General features: G+C 42.4%; 1 protein-coding gene and 1 long non-coding RNA gene across 2 annotated transcripts in view; both read right to left on the minus strand.

Annotated features, from left to right (window-relative positions):
* CASTOR2 (cytosolic arginine sensor for mTORC1 subunit 2) overlaps positions 1-22,193 on the minus strand; it is a 121,652-nt gene that overhangs the window by 94,285 nt on the left and 5,174 nt on the right. The window lies entirely within an intron of this gene.
* LOC138729825 (uncharacterized) lies at positions 18,142-19,184 on the minus strand. Its single transcript, XR_011338953.1, has 2 exons — positions 19,091-19,184; positions 18,142-18,430 (listed from the first exon to the last, which is right to left on the minus strand). It is a non-coding gene; the product is annotated as an uncharacterized lncRNA (long non-coding RNA).

A 22,193-nucleotide genomic window follows, 5' to 3' on the forward strand; every position in this document is an offset into this window, starting at 1 on the left:
ACTTCTGAAGTTCTTTGGTTCTATTTTTCCCTCTGCTCACTATCTCCTCACAGCCCCTGGCAAATGCTGTGCAAACACAAGATTCGTAGCTGTAACACAGGAGCACCAGAGCTCAGAGGATGAATGCACAGTAAAAAGATCAGTCACTCAGCTACAAAGAGATGCAAATCCTGGCTCTCTAAGGCATGACAAGCCTCCTGCCACTGCGATATGAGACCTCCTGGAAGGAAGAAATGTGAAGATCAAGGTCAGGAAGAAGAAAGTAAGTGTTACAGAATGTTCACCCTTGAAGATAACCTGTACGTGTATCACACACGCACGTGCTCACAGGCTGGCCACGGGTGCAGTGCCTGTCAAGAGAGCAGAGGAGCCAGCCCAGCACATGGCACTCCTGGAACCTGAGCACTGGGCAGCCCTGTCCAACCCGCTGAAGGTTTACCTGCTCTTCAAACAGATTCTGTGCAAGTTACTTGCTGAGAGCATTGTTTATCTTCTGTAATGCAAAGGTGGGCAGGCATTCAAGCACCAGCCAACACAACAGGAGCAGTTCTCCTTCAACTACACAGAATGCAAACTGGCAGGGAGGGCTATTTCAAAGGCAAAACAGGAAAAAGGAATCTTCTTTCTCCTTTGTTTTAGTTCCTTCTGCTCATCAACCAGGGTCTGGCACTGTTCTTCCAGGAAGAGTTTCCAATAGATGCCCTTCATTACACAATCTAATTATTGCTCCCCACATTGATCACAAATCAAGGAGGCACATCCCTGCAGTCTCCCATGCAAGAAATTCCAGGCTTTGTCAGAACTTGGCTTGAGACAAGAAATAAAAGGTCTTCATGGGCCAATGTCCCATAAGTCTTCCAAACACTATCTGTTAAACAGCCATGAGTGCTTAGTTCTCTATCACAAGAGCCACATGTTCATTATTCCAACCTCAAAGCCAATTAATCAACCCTTCTCTGGTTTCCAAAGCCTCCATATCAGTTTTATTTAGAGACATATGTACACCAAGGTCTTCTGGGCAGTGGGGAAGGGGGTGGGATGCAGCTTGAGACAAGGGAGGAGTTTGTTCTGCAAAGGCATGGGATGACATAAACCCAGAGAGGTCAGGAACTGCTGAGGTACTGCAGCTCTGGAGCAAACCACTCTCCTCTTTTAGCCTCCTGCACAACACTGAGACATCATTCATTGCACCGCAGTTCAGCAAGCAGGTACCTTCCTCCAAATCTCTACCTAAAATAATGTCATTATGCATGAACAATCATACAAAAATATATAAATAGCTTCAGGCTTGTTTGCAGACAGATCTAAACTGAAAGTCTGGATACCAAACAGAGGAAGAAACACACATTGAATACTTTTAAATAAAACTCACCTTTTAAAGCCACTCTTCCTATTTCTTCGGGCCTGGCCTCCTAGGGTGTTTGGATATCTGGGTATGTTGAAGCTGAAAATGGAAGGACCAACCCACATGTACCTCACACAGGTGGTCTGTGGCTTAACCTCCCTGAATGAAATGCTGCTGGTCCTTTCACAGCTATTTCTATTCAGAGTTTGTGGTAACACCGCTCCTAAAATAGCTGCCCAGCAACAAGAGGACTCCAAGCAGTGTTTCCTGGTCCTGCCTGGCCACTGTGCAGCACTCACCTTGCACACCCAGAATAGAAGTGACCACGCAGAAGCACATCTGAACATCTTTTATGATGATAAAGGTCCTTTACCGTAGCAACCTGGAGAAGCAACTCCAACAAGCCCACTACATCAAATTCTTTCCATTTTGCCTCTGGCAAGTCTCAGCCTGTTTGAACAGATGCCATCAGCGCTTGTCCACGTTGTACTGAGCTGGTTTTTTTTCTACTTATTCTACCCTTCTTCTGCTGAAAAAAAGCAAGCCAGCTTTTACAACCTGAACATTCACCTGATGGCAAAAGATGGCTAAATATAAAAACTGGAAGAGTTTCCCACTCAGATCCCTAAGCACAAGCCTACGTTTAGATGTTGTCTCCAAAACAACTGACTCTATACAACTGTATTTATGAAGTCAATATCAGCTGCTGGGACTGTGCTGAAGCAATGATGAACAAAGCTGCCCTTTCCTGAGAATGTGTGTACAGATTTACCCTTCAGAAGCACAACCCAAACCCAAAGCCTTGGCTGAGTCTCATCCACGAAGCTCAAACCAGGCTCAATCTCTAAGTCAGATCTGAGCCTATTCTTCAGCTGAAGGCACAGTCAGACACTCATCTAGCTTTAAAAAAGAAAAGTAATTTCTGTATCTTTTCTTTAGCTTTCCAACTTTCAGCTGTCAAGCATATATGACATTATTTGGGATTCCACTTGGAATAAAATTCAGCATTGCTGATCTCTTTTACTGTCACTGATTGCATGATATGAGCTTTTCTTAAAACTCCAGCTTATAAAAGTAAATCATATGAAGCCTAAGGCGATTTCAAGGCACTTCAACAGAAAAAGAAACCTAAACGTGAGGCATGTGTAACTGAAGATGCTCAGACTGGTACATAAATACTAACAGCTCTATTTTTATTTTTAAAAACCCAAAGATTTTAAAATAATTTCCATTGTTTTGACAACATATGTATAGTTGATCTGAGTGAAAATGTTCAAAACCATCTACATTGCATTTTTTTTTAAGTCTAGAATCCAACAATAAAAAGAACCACAGGCATGAGCAGGTTGTAAAAACTCACTTGCTACAAAATTTGTGGGCAAGACAGTATTACTTATTTTATTATTTTTTAATATATCCTTTATGCATCTTGTTAAAAAAGTTGTTGAAAAAGTCTTGGGGAATACTGTAAGCACTTACAAAAAGCTACTATCTCTGTAAAGCATTTAAAGAACTGTAATCCCTGCATATTAAATGCTTAAAATGGTTCAGAGACCCATGGACAAAAAGTTATTCTGAATGGCACTCTTCAGAATTCTGATGCTCTTAAAAGATGTTTTCTGGTTTTATAACCTTTGAATCCCACAAGCCTGTCTCCAAAGGAGTCCCTTGGCTTTTCTTCTGCCAAGCTTTGAAGTATTTTGTTAGAGAATCTTGGAAGCAAACAAATCACGGCATCACAGGAGGGGTTACGGTCAGAAGAGAGAGTTGGGGAACAGTCCCCCAACCCCCTTTTACAACTCACACTCCCAATTTATCAATTGACTTAATCACATACCTAGCTATTAAATTTTAAATGGAGTGACTCATGCGCTTGAAGTTAGGTCTGCCCTAAGGCAGCCTGATAAGCCAAGGATATTGGGAACCTTGCATGCTGACTCTGCAGAAAAAACAACCCATCTAATAGAAACCAAGTTTTCATTAAAGCAGATCTTCCTATTGGACCAGTTCTTTCAGAGGGACATCCTCAAACTATCCGGTATTTACTCTGCACAGTGGAGAATCGCGTTTTCTAAGGCACGCCCTCAGTCGTTATGAGCTAGTCCTTCGCAGAAATTTTAGATAAAAGTTTTAACCACAGCTATTTTGATCAGAAGTAAATATGATCCCTGTCAACTCTGCCAGTCCCGCATTACACGAGGAATTGCAAGAGTTGATGTTCCTTTGGCTGCAATAAAGTCACATTTGATGATGAAGCAAGAGCCTTTTCCCTCCCAAGCTGTCCTGACAGCAGGTTGCCCTTACACTGGCATCTCTGTAAAACACCATCACATGCTTTACCCTTGATAAAATTTACTGATGCTCCCACATTTCCTGCTGTAGTTTCTCCCTCTCTTATCAAATTAAGCAAGAAAGAATATGAAGAGACAAGGAGAAAATACACAGCTTAATTACTTAGAAGTAATATGGATAATCAAAGCAATTCCAGGGCTGAAACAGGACAACTACATCCTGACTTCTTTATAAACAAAAAACAGCCCAGAGCGCACCCCTCACTCCTGAGAGTACCAGCCACAGGCTGAATTCTAACTGCATAAGTGGACCCAGTGAGGACAAGCATCTGAACAAAAAACTGTGTCCACACAGACAGAGCTACGGAGTTTGAGGCTTAGCTCAATATTTTGTCACCAATACACAGCAAAAAATGAATTAAAATCTAGGGACTTAAGAAAGACTTCCATGTACTTAATTTTTTCATGCTTTCTCTTTTGTGAAAGATTAAGTCCCATGTTTTCTTACTGAGAGGATGCAAGAAGGAAGTAATTAGCCTTCATATCAAGCTCGAAAACAAGGCTCTAAATCATATGATGCTTTAGTGTCAGCAAAAGGAAATGAACGTAAAATGGAAAAAAAATTGCTTTCTGGCTGAAAACACAGTAAAAATTTTGGAAAAAAAAAATATCTGTGTACAAAGGAGCCCAAAAGCCAGGCTTTAGTCAAAATGCTAAATGCATCTGCCCAGAGAAGTTGTGGAAGCCCCATCCCTGGAGGTGTTCAAGGCCAGGCTGGATGAGGCTTTGAGCAACCTGATCCAGTGGGAGGTATCCCTGCCCACGGCAGGATGGTGGAACTAGACAGGTTTTAAGATCCCTTCCTGCACAAACTATTCTATGATTCTTTGACTCCATGCTCAAATGCACAACTCACCCAACACTGGGCTACATCTGAATGGACTTTAAGGTGCCTGTCCTGTGCAGGACTCGGAGAAGCAGGGCAAAAGGTTTTTTCCTGACCCTTTCTCTGATGCCCATTTCATCGGGACAAGCCCTCCTGCTCTTCCGGGCTGAGAAGCACTCAGGACTGCCACCCTTTCTACAAAGAAAGGGGCAGAAAACTGGAAGCTCACATCTACTTCTGAGTCCTGCTGAGACAAACAGGCCAGTTTACCCCTAAACATCCAATGCTTTACCCACAGGGGCTACTGGTGCCCTCTGGCAGAACACCAGAAAACAGGCTTCTCCTGAGAACCTTCCCCTTCAAGGCAGGACAGGTCTAGCAATTGGTAGAGAGAGAGAGCAGACAAGAAAGCAAGAGACTGATATCTTGAGGATGAGAAAATATGTTTGGAAAACCATTAGATCAAAATCAGGGTAACCTCACTGAAGAGCAGGAGCTTGCTGCCCACAAAAGAGCTCCAAATCACCACCATGATGTGACTGACAGAAGCAGTATGACATGTTATGTGGGGGGGAAAGACCCAGCCCAAGTACCAATCTCAGAGGCTCCCTGCGAGTAAGAAGCCCCCAGCACTGGGATGGGACATGGGCACTGGCAGAAGCTCCATCGATGGATGCACCATGAGGACTAGGAATCACCAGCACTTGCAGCAGCTCCAGTCTGTTGCCTCAAACGCAGTCTGAGACAATGAGACAAACTGCAAAGCTGGAGACACACCAATAGATTTGTGTGTATTTAAAAGTACAAGCAGGTAGCTCCCAAATCAGAAGACATCTTCGTGCTTTGACTATGGGCTACCAGTGTTCTTTGTTCCATTGCCCCCAGGCTCCCAGAAATGGGTTGCTGTACAAGTCAGGACGCTATTTTCATTCACCGGAGACAGAGGAAGGGAGGATGCTGTCCCAGCCCAAGGGGCATGGGAGGCAATAATTCTGCTCCTTTATGTCTTGCTTTCCCTAAATAAGAAATTCAGCAAGGCCTGCCCACTTTAAAGCCCTGTTAGTCAAATCTATGTAAGCACCGGGACAGAGCTGCCCCTTGACAGGCAAGAGCATGAAGTGCCACTATACTGACAAACATCTCCTAAAGGAAAAAAATCCACCACCAGGCTCAGTGTTTTCAGAACTAAGTTTACGAAGAGCCTTTCTCTAACGCTTATCAAAAACTCAACTGACACAAAAATCAAGTTGTGTTTTTTTTCCAGCTGATCCCTGCTGAAAAGCCTGCTAACAGATTTCTGTCAACAGCTTTGCAGATTAATCCACCTCTGTCCCTGCACCAGGAAAATAAAGCCTCACACAAACCAGCAGAGCAAGATGCTGCCCTCGGCAGACACCAGAACTGCACATGCTACAAAATACAGCACAGCCAAACGTAAAAGGAAGGGGGCTGCACATTATAGCATCCCTTTTGTTGTGCCCTTTTATCTTGCAAGATGCTCTATAAATTAACTCCTAGTCTAGAATGTTTTAAACTCCATTTTATTTTAAGATTGCAGCTCAGATTATCTTAAAGGAAAAGCACCATACAGAAACCAAGCATTCCCATTCACTTTTGCAAAAGGGTGGGAAATAATGTAAGGTCAATAAAAGCAGAGTTCACTGTAGGTATTAATCCCAACTCTCCGAATTCATTGACAGCCACAGAACTCAATTTCTAGCCAAGCCAGTAACAAAGAAGCAGCAGAACCTATTGTGGCATACAAAGCGATTGAGCAAGGTCCACACCACAGTGACCTTGCCATCTGGACGTGTGGCAAGCCCAGTGTAGAGGCATTTCCAGCATTATCCTCTATAATCATGTGAAATTGTATTCTGATGAGAGAGGCCAAAAATCCCATGCTCCAAAGACCCTGCTGATAACAGCAGTCAATCAATCCCCACTAGGGATGCCAGATCACACATGTCACACAACGATGCCCATGTTATCGCTTCACAAACACAACAAATTATCACATTTCCTGCATAAAGGTGTTGATTTTCATTCCCTCAGTGAGGGAATGAGTGAGAGAAAAACAACAGTGAAGAAGCTGATCCTATGTCCCCAGTGAAAATCTGGAAGGATTTTACTGGGGTCTGCTCTATGTGCAGGATTTGGCCTGAATGATTTGCAGAAGTCTTTGCAATTAGTTGGTTAGAGCTAAAAACAGAAGCTGGGGATCCGGGTTCCCAGTTCTGCTATCACTAGACAAGCACTACCTGCTCAGCCTCTGTAACCACTGCCTTCTCCTGTAGTGGGCACACAACTGGATTTTGATGTAGCAAAACTGCCCTTGTGAGGACACACTGCCCTTGTGAGGCTTCACTCGGGAATCTTCCATCAGCTCCATCGCACGAGCCCTGTGCTGGGAACTATGGAACAGCTGTAGCTTCAGTTCCTGCTTCAGTACCACACACCAGTGTTATCAGTCTCCATCTTTATGCCAGGAATTCTGCAGGAATTTGCCTTCTGCAGACTATAGAGAAAGAAGAATGAAAAAGATAAAGGGAAGAAATGATTTGGTGTGTGTGAGAGAGAGGGAGAGAAAGAGAGAAGATAAAAGGCTTTGTAATTACAGTTTAACTTTCTGCAAAACATTGGCTGAAAAAACTGATTTAGTAATAGCTGTATTAAGCTCACAACTTCTAAGTCTTCTGTACGGCATTCCTCCTGCCCCACTGTTCCACCATCCACACTGCACCAGCCTCCAGCCTCTCACACGTGTGGTCCCTGTCTGAGAAGCTTCCTCAGCTCTATCAGACAAACTCCACCACCTCAGCAGCTGAGGCTTTAGCCAGCTGAGCACAAGCGGCATTTCTTAAAAACAGCAGTTTGGGAAGAACCAGATACCTCCAAGGCTCGAGATGTAAAAGATAAAGGGCTCAAAAGGAGATGCCCCAACAACAAAAATATATACAGCTCTCTCCCACACACCCTGACATAACAAGACTTTACAGGGCTTGAGGGAGAAAGCAGAACAGTTATGATCTGTTGAAACAAGCAATGTCACTCATTCCTGTCTTGTACGGCAGACTGATGGATTGTCAGCGCAGAGCTCCGACGGTTTTAAAAGGCAGCAAGCTAAAGACAAACTGTCAAAGGGACCAAAATCTTTTCCTGAAAATGAATAAACACAATCCCTGAATCCCCAAACACTCCGGACTCTTAGTAACACACAAGCACAATGCAAGGGAACACACCCTGACACGAGCCAACAGAAAATGAGTCTGTGCATTTTTCCAAGCAGAAGCAACTGTTTGAAAGGATGAATGAAATAAGGAATGATGCCATTACTTAAGGGCCAACGATCCAGACCAAGAAGAACAGGTTAATTATGGAAGAAAACGATTAGGGGATATTATCGGGTGTTGAGAAAGTCAGGAGTGAACCAGCTAACCAGAGCATCTGATAATCCCACTGAAACCAGTCTCCTGCAGTGACAGTTCCCAATTCTGGATGCAGTCAGGACATTCACTAGTTTGATGTGTAACTATCACGTTGATTTTCTACACAGCATCAAGGAGGAAACACGCTCCCAGCCTGTCATCTGCAGAATAGGAAGGCTGCTCACAGATGCAAACGTTTCAGGAGGAGGCTCCACATGGCCATACAAATGCACAGATAAAAATATTAAAAACAGCTTTAACAGAGCCTTTTGCTTCAAATTTGTCAGTGTGTAAGCCTGTACTGACGTTTACTACCAGTTAACTACTTCCATGTAGTGAATACATGCAGGCCAAGGTGAAGGAGTTCTGATAGATTTCCCAGGAAGCTGTAGGGCCAGGCCACTCTCTCTGCAGGGAAGGGAGATATCTTCATGGGAATCAGCTCTCGCAATGTCAATGTAATAATTTTTTGCTCAGATCAATAAATGAGGGGAGAAGGGAATTTTTTAGATTAAATTGCACACAAGTTTTGTCCACACAAGCAACCCAAGAGCATACTGAGGTTTCCAAGCCGGTCACTGCTGACCTGTCCAAAGAAAAGCTTAAGCGTAATTTACTGGATTTCTGTACAATAAGCTTCTGTTTCATCTAAGCATGCAATAAGCAAAGCTGTAACTGTTGGGGAGGCTGAACCGGTGCATAACATTTCCTTCTAGCACTGTCTGAGCAGTGGGCAGCATCTCCTACTTAAAAGTACTGAACATAAGTGTGCTGAAAAAAGGGAGCAACGCTCAAATCTATGAACAGATAGGGGCAAAGCCTGTCCCTTCCAATTACATTAATGTCAGTACAGCCACTGCTTTGGATCTAGTAACGATTTCTCCTGTTACACAGGCACAGGTTGCTCATTGTCTATCAAAAACCATTCAGCGTTGAGCCACGCTCCTGTTAACTTCTTCCTCAAATGCTCTGATTGAAATGAGCCTGCATCACTGCCACAATGTACAGTCATACAAGGTACCTGAAAAACCCAACAAAATAAGGCTCGAAAATTATAAAGACAAACACCTGGCAGAGATAAATGATTGGATGTTTTTACTGCACTTATTTGAACACCAGCAAACCTCAGCCTTCTCTGCTTCAAACAAAGGTGGTGTAAAGCGGTCCGCACTACTGCGACCTGTACCCAACGGATGAATCTTTCTGCCTAAGCTGAAACAACAGATTTGTAGAGATGTTCCCCTCAATTTCCAAAACAAAGCTCAACACACACACAAATGCTGTGCAAGCTTCCCTAGACGCTTGATTAAGTCCAACACCCTGCACCCTCGCTCTCCCAGCATGGCAAGCCAACTACTGCTAGCAGGTTGAGAGAAGATCCAAGGTATCGCAGGCTGTCCTCAGCATGAGGATCACATCTTGCCCCTGAAAAAGCAATGCCAGCTGTAAACAAAGCAGCTATGAAAACGACTACTGAGGGTGCAGGGCCCTGTCTTAAATGGAAATAAAACATTTCTGTCTGGCCAGACTCCCAGGCAAAGGTAGTCCTGTGCCAGTTACACTCCTAACCAGAATCTTCATGCCCAGGGAACAAAATAATTTCTTCTTAAATCTTTCCATCAAGAACCTGCTGAACAGCCAGTCTTTGAAATGACGGCACTGAGCCACCACGGATATTCTTCCTTTAAAAAACAGCACCGAACAGAACCTCAGTGCCACAACAGCAGAAATTAAAGGAGAAAAGGTAAAAAGGCAAGGCTTAGGCAATCATCATCAGTATCAGCATATTTGTGCTTGAGACATCATACAGTGGCTTCAAACCATGATGGAGCTGCTGAGCAGCAGGATAGGAGCACTGCAAACCTAAGTTATCCAGGAGAACGAAGGGGTGCGAAAGCCTCAGCAAAATACAACTTTAAGTAGTAGGATTCACACAACTGACTCTGGAATGTTGGGGTAACAACCACCAGCAATCCTGTTGCCTGCCAAGTTTCTCAAGCTGAGAAATCAACACCAAAATGCCAGAAGAAGGCAGTGTGCTGCTTTCAGTCTGTTAATCTAGATCCAGACTGCATGTTTTGTCCCCTTAATACCGGAACTTCACCATTTACACAACTCACCCAACTATCGATAGCTAGTTTTAACAGAATATGAATTAATCCAAGGATCCTAATGCATGCTACATCCAGAAAAAAGGGCAATTTTCCCATAAACCTCCAGTGCATGGATGTCTGATTGGCATGAACAGGACTTTGCAGAAACATTCCTTGTCACATAAATTTTTCAGCCTGTGCTCTAACTTGCTGACATCAAGGAAGAGAGACTTGTTGACTTCGCATAGAACAGGGGCATCCCAAGCTGATCAGTAACAAAATCATTGGTTTGAATATTGACAGTTCCACATCTGTATCTATGGGCATGACGAAGAAAGAATTATCTCATGCCAGAAAAAGCTCTGGTCAAGCGTAACTACCCAGCCAGCTCCAGTTCAACACAAACAGTAAGGTACATCACTGCACAGTGGTTATGCTGTACTAAGCACACACTGGCATTATTTCATACCAGTTTTCAGGTTTTCCAACTCAATTCTGTTTTTCTTACCCTGACAATGCTTTTCATGCTAGTACAACACAAAATACAGGTAACTGGTACAGCCTTGGAGTTGGGCCAAATGCCATTTGCTGGCCCCACAGCAACTGGAGCCAATAACACAGGGCTCACCTGCTGCAGGAGCCTACCTGAACAGTCATTTTCAAAGGAAGACAGCAAACTCTTGGAGAGGTGGGAAATATTCTCACGGAAAAAGAGAAAGCCACACCTGTAAGCTTCAGGTATTTCCTTATTACGAAACTCGATCCTGGAGACGAGACACACTTACTCAGCATTTTTGTCACTTGTTGCTGCCAAGATAATGCATTTAGAGCACATGCAAAGCAAAGTCCCTGTAGAGATCATCATTTCATAATGACCCAATCTCTTCTGTTTGTTAGCAAAGGATGGACCTAAATTTTCAATATTATACACTAAGACCAATATAGTTTGAGCTGGAAGAATACTACTGTAATTGAAAAGAATAGATGCAGCCAAATATTTTCTCATGTAGATTAGAGATACCACAGTCAGGCAGCATCTTCTCAAAACATAACGAAAGATGACACTTCATCAGACAAAATAGATGTGCCAGGCCATAAATCTTGCAACAGAAGTCCCCTTTCTATTGTAATTGTAGCCATCATGGATTAAAAGATACAATTGTCTTTCTCAAGACAGACACAGGAGAGGTGAAACCAAAGCAATCATCTCCAACAACTGAAAAAACAGGGAAATGCTCAGGGTTGCATTTAAATCCTGGTGTACTCATTCCAATCTAATAAAAATAGTCCTCCCCACTGTTTGAACAGTTCCTGAGATGAGTAGATACTACCTGCAGCTGCCTGCACTATTCAGACCAGCAAGGAGGCTTGTTTCACTTGGGGACATCCGTCTCCCCCTCCCCTTCTTAACAGATTTATCTTTCAGCCCCAAGTATAGAACAGCCTGGAGATCTCCCCCCACCGTGCCTGGCGTATCTGTGCACTACTGACTATGAAAAGGTGTCCTCACAGCGTTGGTACTTTGCACCACTCTAGGATCTTTCATCTAAATGTTAGCAAACAAAGCTGTTTCGCAGTGCTCCACAAGAACGGGTTTGATTTGGCATCTGACCATGGTTGCTGTCAGGGCATGAAGAAAGGGCTCTCATGCACGTAGCGGCACAGACCAGCATGGACTACAAAAAAATCCATCTAAAATCAGATTAAACACTTGCTCACTTAGTCCATGCAAAGTTCCGTGTTTTCCTGGTTACAGCACCAGATTTAGCCCACCTATCTACGTTAAAGCTATAGATACGGTGCTGCTGCGTGGACTGGTATTGAGGCAGGAAGATTTATCTTGCCAGCCACAAAATTAGGCACCTACAAAGCTTAAAAACAAGATCCCAATGCCTTGTCCCCAGGTTCTCAATTTCTATTAAGGAAACATTAAACAGCAGCAGCAGTAAAACAGAGTCAGGACAGTTTAAAATGTTACTTATTAAAGAAGGGATAGATATATTATCTAGTAAAATCTACTTGGGTATCGGTGGCCACTTTTCCTTCAGAAGAAATGCTCCAAGGCTCCTCGAGTGCCAGCAGCTCAGAGCTCACAAATAACCCTTTGACAAGCAGCCAGCATGCATTCAGCAAGGATATACAGCCTACTGGGATCAGGACTCAAACCAGCTTGCTTCTCCTCCTTGTTCTTCCACAGCTCCCTGCATGCCTATGGGTAAACCACTCTATCTTCCTGGGCTGAAATTCCACATTTGTGTAACAGGGATAATCTTTGGTGTTACAGAGGGGCCATTGTCAGGTACATTTACCAGTGACTAACAGGAGCCTGGGTACTACAGACAAGCACTAGGGAAAATCACCTCTCTGCCACAAATGCTTCATGAAAAACAAATGTTCCTTAAAAAGGTTTCAGATTGAGCTCCCTCATACTTATCACAAAGAAAAGCAATTTAACAAAGACTCTACAAATATAAAAAAAAATATAAATATTAAAAAAAATCAACATAATTTGACAATGTCCTTTCAACCTGATATTTAAAAAATGACATGCACAATTATGTACGATAATGACAAAACAGGAGAACAAAAAAGGTGGGCAATATTGCTCCTTCTAGCTCAAAAAAGATAAAATTATAGTGCTTGGTTTGCCAGTTTAATAGGTGATGTGACAGGTCCTTAGCTCATCTTGGGACAATTTGAGAGCAGAATGATTAGCAGTGTATGATGACAGTGATCACTAGCTGGTTCCTGGAGAGCTGATAAGTTATTAAGCTAAACAATGCATCACTATTATGAGCGAGTCAGCACACTAACTGTAATTTCCTTGAAAGCTGAGCGGTGCATGATTATACTTGTCCACTCAGACTCCCTGCTGGCAGCTCCGTATTCTGCTATTGTTCTGAGCTCTAGAGTCCTCTCAGTGCCCAGGATACAGCCACGTGAAAACGTTTTCATATTCTTCATATTCAGCCTCCGCTGTGGCAGCTGTCATCTGAAGGATACTGGGAAGAGAGACATTCTCTGTCCTGAAGCGCAGCTATTAGAGTCCCTAAAAACATGTGGGTTGGTTTGTCAGCATGAGCCACCTCTCATTTCTAGCTGAAGCAATTTCCATTTCAAGAGTGCTCTGACTTTGGAGTGACACATATATACGTATATATAAAATATGCACACAAATATATGTGCTTTTATGTGTATTAAAGAGACAGACACGCATATAAGTACCTTCCTGGTTGTTTTCTTTATGGTTCTTGGGAAGACTGTTATTAGTGGGAGCTCAAATGGACATCTTTCAAGTCACATTTCTTTCTCGAGGTATAAGCAAAGAGGGCAGAACACACCACCACTAACGAGCCTACAAAAACTACAAAAGGAAAAGGCAAAAGAAAAAGAAGGCAGCAGCTGGATGACAAGGATTCCAAGTGGCTAAGACAAACATGGGCTGAAAACATGCCATCATCTGCCCTACTGAAACGAGGCAGTTCTAGTGGTGGAGACGAAGCAGGGCCTGGAAAAAACACTGCAGACCTGCTTTGTGAGATGCATAAGCCACTGGACCTTCTACGTGCCTCAGTTTCTCGCTCTGCCAAGAGAGTCTGCAGCATCCTCCCACCTCTCAGGGTGTAGGATAATAGTGGTCACTGCAGGGGCCTGATCCTCACTGCTGGAGAAACAGAGTAAAGCGAGTCATTAACCCATACAGGTATGAGAGACAAGAACAAAGAGACCCCACACACACACTTTTGACCCTCTAAACTAATTCTCAGCTGTACACCTTCACTCATGTCTGCAGGAACAACCACACCGACCCTCCCCTCCCTTTGGTGCATTTTTACCAGGCTCTGGTCGCAAATGTTGTCAGCCAGTCTGTCCAGGAGGTGAAATTTTAAAAACCTGAAATGTATTCCCCTCCAACAGCAGACATTTAAGAGTGCAAGCCCCATTGGCTCTCAATGAGCCTTGGGGTGCCAAGTGCTTAAGTTTTTGTTTTTTAAATGGGACTTAGGTGATTCTGAAAATATTATCATGTACCTCACATTAGATTTGCTATAAAGTGAACATTAAGTGGGAAGAAAATCTGACACTGAGAATATTTGACAAGTGCTTAAAAGGCAGGTCCTAATTAATTTTAAACTTTGTTTTATATCAGACTCTTTTAAATAGCACCATGGAATTCCCTCATTGTCCTTTTTTCTGTGCTGATCCTGCAAGGAATATAAAACCAGCAATACATTTAACCAAGCTGAGGAAGAAGTACCACTCTGTTTTGAATCCAGGAACAGTTCTATTCCTGTCACTGAGTTCTTTCAAACCTAAGTGAAAGGGGGAAAACATTATTGTTGGAATGAAAAAAAAACCAAAAAGAGTAAATGTAATATTCAAAACACGGTATCAGTTCAACATATCGGATAAGCCTGCCCCCGTGGTTTTGAAAAAAGTTTAACACCATCGCTATTCACACACCTCATACCTTTACAAATAAGTTATTTCTATTCCTACAACACGACCTAATCGTCTGGCCATTCTCCTGGGCGGTAAAGAAAGGTTAAGTCATCAATCATTTCCACTCCAACCCTCATGCTAACCATCCTGTAGCTGCACTGCCCAGCTGCCTGTAAGCCTCTGCCAGAAACATGACCAAAACGAGCTGGCTTCAAAGGCGTGAGGGTTATTTTTGGGTTGGTCCCCTCCCTCCAACTTGAGCCACACTCAGCAAGTTAACGCTGGAGGGGAGAACTGCTGACATGGGGCCAGGAATTTCATCAGCTGCTTTGCTCTCACGCTCAGACCCCAGCCAGGGGAGCCGGCACCTGAAGACAGCGCCATTCGCTCTTCTCTCCACTGTGGCCATCAACAAATTGGACTCGATGATCTGGTGGGTCTCTTCCAACCTGGTGATTCTATGATTCTATGAATTCCTGAGAAAAACGTGTGGTTACATTCCAGTCAGTGAGAACTCCAATGGAGATAAACAGCAATAACATGCCATGGAAGGCTATCAAATATGGATTAACAGCCAAGCCTGTATCAGTTCAAAATCTCAGTGGTATACTATAAACGTAGAGGGAAATTAATTTAAACCATACGCTCATGTACATCTGAAAAGGACACAAATCTTGCATGAAGCATTTCATACACACGTGCATGTGCTGTTTATAATTTCTGACTTTTTTCTTTTTTTTTTTTTTCCACTGATAATTAGGTCATTATCACCTTTACAATGAGATATCTATTAAAATACGCTGCTTCAAAAGATCATTAAAAGCTAACAGATAACCATATTGTTTTGGGACTATTTCATATTTAAATCATTGCCTAGGATTACAATTCAGCCACCATCTGAATGAACAAAGCCATTCAAAGGGGTACAGGACACACAAAGTCCTTTTACATTAGTCATTCCAGGCTGATTTCACACTCCTGTAAAAACAAAAAGTATTTCTGGCCTGTCACAGCATAAGAGCAACCAGGGGATAGCTCAGTGATTCGGTGTAAACCCTTCCCCTGGAGACTTTCACGCTTCCTCAGACACAAGGCTTTCCCTATACACACACGGAGCGCTTGTCTTGGGGTCAAGCCTCAGCAGCCCCCGGCGTAGAGGACTGCGAAAGGCAATGTGACAAGGCACAGAGCCAAGAAAATGACTGTACAGACAGGAATTACAAGAACCACTCAGAAACGCAGGGCCTCGGAGTAACTTGACACCAAGAGGAAGACTAGAGAGAAAACCCTTTCATGTAGTGTGGTTGCATCGCATGACCACTGTTACAGCAGGATTTCAGAAGCTGTCCACCAACCATCGCGTCACTGTTACTGCCCAGCATCCACCACACAACACTGTACATTAAAGTCAAACCAAGTAACATCTGGGCTTCACGCCATTCTAACGCTTCCCTGTTGGAACTGGATGATCTTCAAGGTCCCTTCCAACCCAAGCCATTCTATGATTCTATAAACAGAACCGTTGTGTAGAGGGCTTAGGTAGAAGTAGCTTCATTAGTCTTGTACATCCATCTAACAGCCTTACAAACTGCCATTCAGCCTCTGTGCTGCTACAGAAGTGAGCACATGCCCTGTCCCAAGGCAAGCTTTGCTCTTACCCAGCTATGGAATTTTTTTTGGCTTCCAGTTTGTTTAAACTTCAGCTGTTTCTTCACAGTTCACAGCCAATAAGCCGTTTCATATAAAACATTCATGAAGAAACGTAAAGGGCCAATGAATTAACTGCAGTAGAGAGTTCCTCCTCCATACCAACAGTTCGCGCCAAACCTGAGAGATTGTACAATCTCAAATCAAGTTCAAAAAACACTTTGCCCAGTTTAAATGAGATATTAAATCACACATTATACGATATGCGGAAAGTAAGGCCAAATAGAGCAAAGTACTACAATGCCAACAAGGTCAGTAACTGTTAACACAGAAAAGGGCAAAGCTCCACGCACGGCTTTAAGCACAAGATGCAACTGGACAAACCCCTGAGCAACCTGCTCTAGTTGGCTCTGCCCCGAGCTGGGGCACTGGATCTTCAGAGATCCTTCACAACCTCGACCATTCTGTGAAGGTCTTTGATTTTCTAAGCTGTGACGACAACGTGGTGTCAGGCTTAGACTAGGAACAACAGACAAACGTTAAGGCTCACTATGGTGCTAATTCCAAAGTCCTCTAAAAAGCTTTCCATGATATCATGAGATATCCATGCTCATTCCCCAGGCCAAGCCTGTGCTTTGTCACTCTCTGTCCCTTTTCCTCTACTCCCATCACTCCACTCCAGAAAACCGTAAAACCTGCTTTGGGCAAGCTGAATCCTTGCTAACCTCTCCTGTGCTCAGCCACAATTATACTTGTCTAGCAAAGTGGTTCCTGGCACCCATCACAATACCACTATACCTGTATGCCAGGAATACTGCAAAAACCACCATTTAAAAAAACAATCCATGTCAAAAATGATGTGCTGTTCTTTTACAATCTGTTTTGTACACTCTCAACTACCTTTACCTCGTCTGCAGGGCAGGTAACTCAAATCCATTCCATTATCCAGAATAATGTATCAATTCCAGGTGCACAGAAATTGTTTCAGGCTGTTTGCTCTTAACAAAACCAGTGATCTACCTCAGCGTTGTGTCCCCTCAGCCTGTGAAAGGTAACTTGCACCAGAACACCATTCACTACCCAGCCTAAAACCCATGGTGAGCTCAGGAGAGATCGAGTGGCAGTGCGTGGTTTCACACCTTGCTAGCTCGGCAGATGCAAACAAGCCCTGCACGTTAAAACTCTGCCTGGCTCATGAAAATGCCAAACGTGTAACACCATGCAACTTAACAAACATCATCTTCGTATACCATAAATTTAACATCTCAGTATACCATAAATCTATCTCCATGGTGGTGAGAGACGGGTTAATTCTAACATTTCCATTTTGCAACCGAAGAGTTCAAACATGAAGACAATTAAAAACACAGTTTTATTTTAACATTAATGAATTGTACTGCAAGGTATCTGAAATTTTTTTTTGAGTGATGGCACCTTAGGTGTAAACAAGATAATTTAAATAACAATTATTGAAAGAAGTATGCTTGCTGCTGAAACTCCAAAGCAAATTAACTAAGTCAATTGAAGAGAAATGGGTGACAAAGCAACTGGAACCAGTCCATTTACGCAACAAGCCAGTTTTTGACAGCAACAGCATCTTCTGCGAGCAGCGAGAATATTTTCCTCATTTCAAATCACTCAGTTTAGTTCAGAGCAATCACTCATTCATTCCAGGCTGAGAAACAAATTGGGAACTGAAAAAGCAAGTAAACTTGTTTTTTTCTTGCAGTCTGCAAACAAAGAGGTGTGGGAGGCTGAGATCTACTGACTCCACTGCCTTGACAAGCACAGTCTTGAGTCACCATCAGTTTTGTTTGTTTAGTGCAGGTCACATCACACTGTTTACTTACAAATACAAAATAGGCTAAGATTTTTTTTTTCCTAAATACTCAGCACATTTATTATTATTAGTTTCAAATGAAAACGTCTGTTTTCCGTGTTACAATCAAACTCCAATTTCCACCCAAAAGCAGCTTGAAAAAGATCACAACTGTGCGATCAATCATGTAAGAAGTCATCCATCATTTTCAAAAAAGCATGAAAATAACGACTAAGTAAAGCTATGTGAACACATACAGTTGCTCAGACGCATACAGAGCCTGTCCTCCTCATTATTAAGAACAGCTTTTATTTCTTTTTGCCAAGACTCCATTTATTTCCCAGTGCTTGCCTCAGAGGTTATCAACAGGGAAGAGTCAATCGTTCTTTAATACGAGAAATAAAAGCTACAAATGTTAAACAAGATTAACATGGGCCATTTCAATCAAGGTCTCTGACTTGTCAACTTCAACCAACTCACCCTGAAAAACAGGATACATGTGTAGCATAATAAACAGTTGAATACTCACCTTTTAACCACAGAGCTAGGATAAATATTCAGGTATCACTAAAACCAATGCACATCATTATCCAGATTCTCTGACACTTAGCATTTCTAAAAAGCCTGAACAGCAGACAACAAGTATCACACCTTCCTTTTAGCTGTTCTATCCATGTCAAAACTTGTAAATTTTCCCCTGCCAGCTTTAGAAATTCCCCCAGTATCATTTTTTTAAAATATTCTATTTGAATGCTTTACATAATACTTAAGGGTTGCATTTTACTCTTAAGTGCTGTAGTTTGCAACACCTCTTGACACCTCTAGTATCCTCTGTAACAAGGACACTAAACTTCATAGGCAGAGAAAATTAACTTTTTGTTTAGATTTCTATCCTGATCAAACACACGTTCACACTTAAAAAAAGGATTAGATTCCTACTTCATAAACACTTTGTATTGAAAGAACTTAGACCACGGACAGCTGTCCACCAAGAACAGCCTACATCTACCTACGATTATGGCTAGTAAGTAACACAAGAATCCTAAAAGCATCTATTACATTACATTCACGAAAGTTAATTGGACTGCGAAGGTCTAACAAAACTCACTTTGCCTCCTGAGACATCCCCACAAACGCGTACCTCAGGAGTGCTCAGAAGATGAGGAAATGGTTTGCTGTCACCAAGCAAACTCAGTGTTTCTCTTTCCACTCTGTGCTAAACAGCAGCTCTGATATCTCAGCACTGCTGCCGGGAGCCCTCTAATGCAGGTTGCAGTTCGGAAGGAGGCTTTTTATTTCCATCTCTACTAAAGCACAGTTAACATACCAAAGTAAGAAAGTCAGCTCTGGCTGGTGAGGAAGTTCAGGCATTCACTGCTTTTCTTTGGATTGTGAAAATAAAACTTTATCAGCCAGTACAAGATGTTTATTACACATCAGACCACAAAAATGAGATCAGATTCTCAGTTTCCATGGTCAGCACAGTAAAACTTTGTGCACTGCATCTGAAAATAACAGGGGATTGTATGGTCACAGAACAGGCTTAATCAATCTTTATTTCTTTTATGCTATAATAAAACATGTTCCTCTCTTAGTAAATATATCTTACAGTTAGCTACACAAAACCAAGTTCGTGGGGAGGAGAGTTCTTTCAACTTTGAAATGATAACTGCGACTTACAGGCTTTACTCTGTTGATTCTAACTGCAATGAATGGAGTTATTTCCTTGCATTCCTGTTGTATAATTCTTCCTTTACCAGCCTTCAGCTATCAGCAGATCAGAGCTGGAGTTTACTCTGGAGTTGGCAGTAAACAAAAGAACAAATCTGCACTGTTTCCTCTGAAAAAAAAAGAGATTGTAGCCCTTGTCCAAATATATTAAAACATTGAAACATGCAGGACGATTAAGGAGTTGAGAATTAGATAAATGAGGTAGTGTGTTCAGCAGATTAAAAAAAAAAAGAGAAGAATTAAGTGGAAAGATTTACATATTTATGGAGCACAAACAAGGCATTGTCAAACAGTTCCAGCCATTAAATGGAGCCCAATTTAAGTTATAACTCACTGGAAGGAGTAGCCTGTGGATTCAAACTATTGTGTTAATGAGCAACTCAGCTGTTACTTCAGGATGACGAATACACAATACTTTTCCTTAACAGACCTGCAATGCATGTGCTCTCCTGCTGAAGCATAAGAGCACACAACTGGCAAGAGGAGCCATCTAGGAACTAATAAAACCCACATTTTATATTTAAATACTGACTTTCATCTGAAAGTAATAAGCAAATATTCAGCTGAAAGGATCTTTATTAGAGTTACATGGCAAAAGAGGAATATTTTTTCCTCTTTTCTCTTTCTAAGCTCAACATCAGTGGGCACTGGTGTTGTTTCCTTTACAGTACTGATGTTCTACCTCATCCCCAGATGATGCAGTACATCTATGCACCAGCTCTGCCAACGGATGGAAATAGTTTATCATGGGAAATAAGGAAAACAACCAGCTCACCGCAAACTACAGCCAGGTATTTATTTATTTAAAAGGCAAATGTCCAAGTTCAGGCTAGAGGAAGAAAAAAATAATGAACAGCCCTGTTAAAATGTCCAGTATCTAATCCAAAATTTCTCTAGCACGGTGCTCCCCAGCATTACACTGTGGTTCCACCTTTTGGATCTCATTTAGTTTTTAAGCACTTCTGTCAGCTCCTGACTTGGCATCAGCCTCAGCCTGATGGGACCACATGGTAGGTTAAAGGACCACATGACAGGACTGCCAGGCAAGTACGGACAGAAAACACGGCAGTGCCTGCTGGTCAGTTTGCATGATAGAAGCAGAAAGAATGGGAAATAATAATATTTGTAAATAAACAATAAGAGACCATCAGGAAGGAAATCTACTCTTTCCAAAGTTTGATGTATTAAAACACTGCAGAATGTTCTCACAGCCCAGTGGCATCCAAAACACCCAGCAGCCTTGAACACAAACCGATGACACGCACAAAGAAAGAGTTTATGCCCTTTGTTAGCCCAAACAAGCAACTTCTACTCTCTCTCCTTCTATTTATACAATTCTCACTAGCTCTTACTCATCCTGAAGCTTAGCACCATCCAAGCACCTGGTGATGCAAACAAGAAGGCAAAGAGCTTTGGGGAAGGCAGGCAGGCAGCTTAAGCCATGAGGCTTCTCATCACTCCAGCCTCCTGTGGCGTCTGGACATCAGCACTTGGTCCTTCTGTAACAGATGGTCACCAAGTCTGACTGAAAAAGAAGTCCCCAAACCTCAGATATCACACATACACAGCCCCAGGAAACTGAAAAAAAAAAAAAAAATCAAGACACTTGGGAGTCACTGCCACACCAAAAGAAAACATGAAAACATGAGCAACCTGTTTTAGATGAGTAAACACTGCTTTATAACTTGCAAAAGCCTTTATTCAGTGGTCTTCCCAGGACATACAGGTTGGCAGAAGCCAAGGGGAAAAAAAAAAAAAGGTTTTAACAAAAGAAATAGCTTGCCTTTGTCAGTGATCACCCAGTGTTGCAAACCAATTTGTATTTCATACAAGGGCATAAATGCCACTTGTCCGTTTGAGTTCATAGCGAAGGAAACAGGCTACTGATCTCTTGAATGTCCTCAAATGATGCACGGATACATTTTAAGCACTTGTTTGTCCTATTATGCACCAAAATCCAAAATAGACCTTTTATTACAGTATCTCCCATTTCAGGATACCTAAGCAGTAAACAAGTGATGAGGGAATGAGAAACACTTACATTAATAGCAACAACACTGTTGGTAAGTAGAGGTGTTGATTATTACTAAGCAAAACAGAGCGATTACCAAAAATACCACCAGGAACTTAGCAAAGATAACAAACCTAGCTTCATTCTTTTTTCAAAGACCAAAGAAAATCCAGTTTATTCTGTACAGTTTATCGTTGTTTACTTCTTGCTATGTTTTTATTAGAATGAGTATTTTTAAGCAGTAGTTCACTCTAAGAATACCTCCTGCCTCTGAGCATCCCATGGTAGAGGCTGCATGACAAGCAGCGCTGAACACAGGGCAAAGCCCAGCCTGGCTCTTCCACCCTATCCAGCTTCCCAGAGAAGCATCTCACTCACACAGCCAGCCTTCTGTATTTGATGCCAATCTGCAAGCTCGCAAAGTGCCTGTAATTCTGCTTCAAGTCCCCAATATGCACAAAATTGCACCTCTAGGAGAAGACCTGAGCTTCCTGGGAAAGAG

Source organism: Phaenicophaeus curvirostris, chromosome 21, assembly GCF_032191515.1.
Source record: "Phaenicophaeus curvirostris isolate KB17595 chromosome 21, BPBGC_Pcur_1.0, whole genome shotgun sequence".
NCBI classification, from domain to species: Eukaryota; Metazoa; Chordata; class Aves; order Cuculiformes; family Cuculidae; genus Phaenicophaeus; species Phaenicophaeus curvirostris.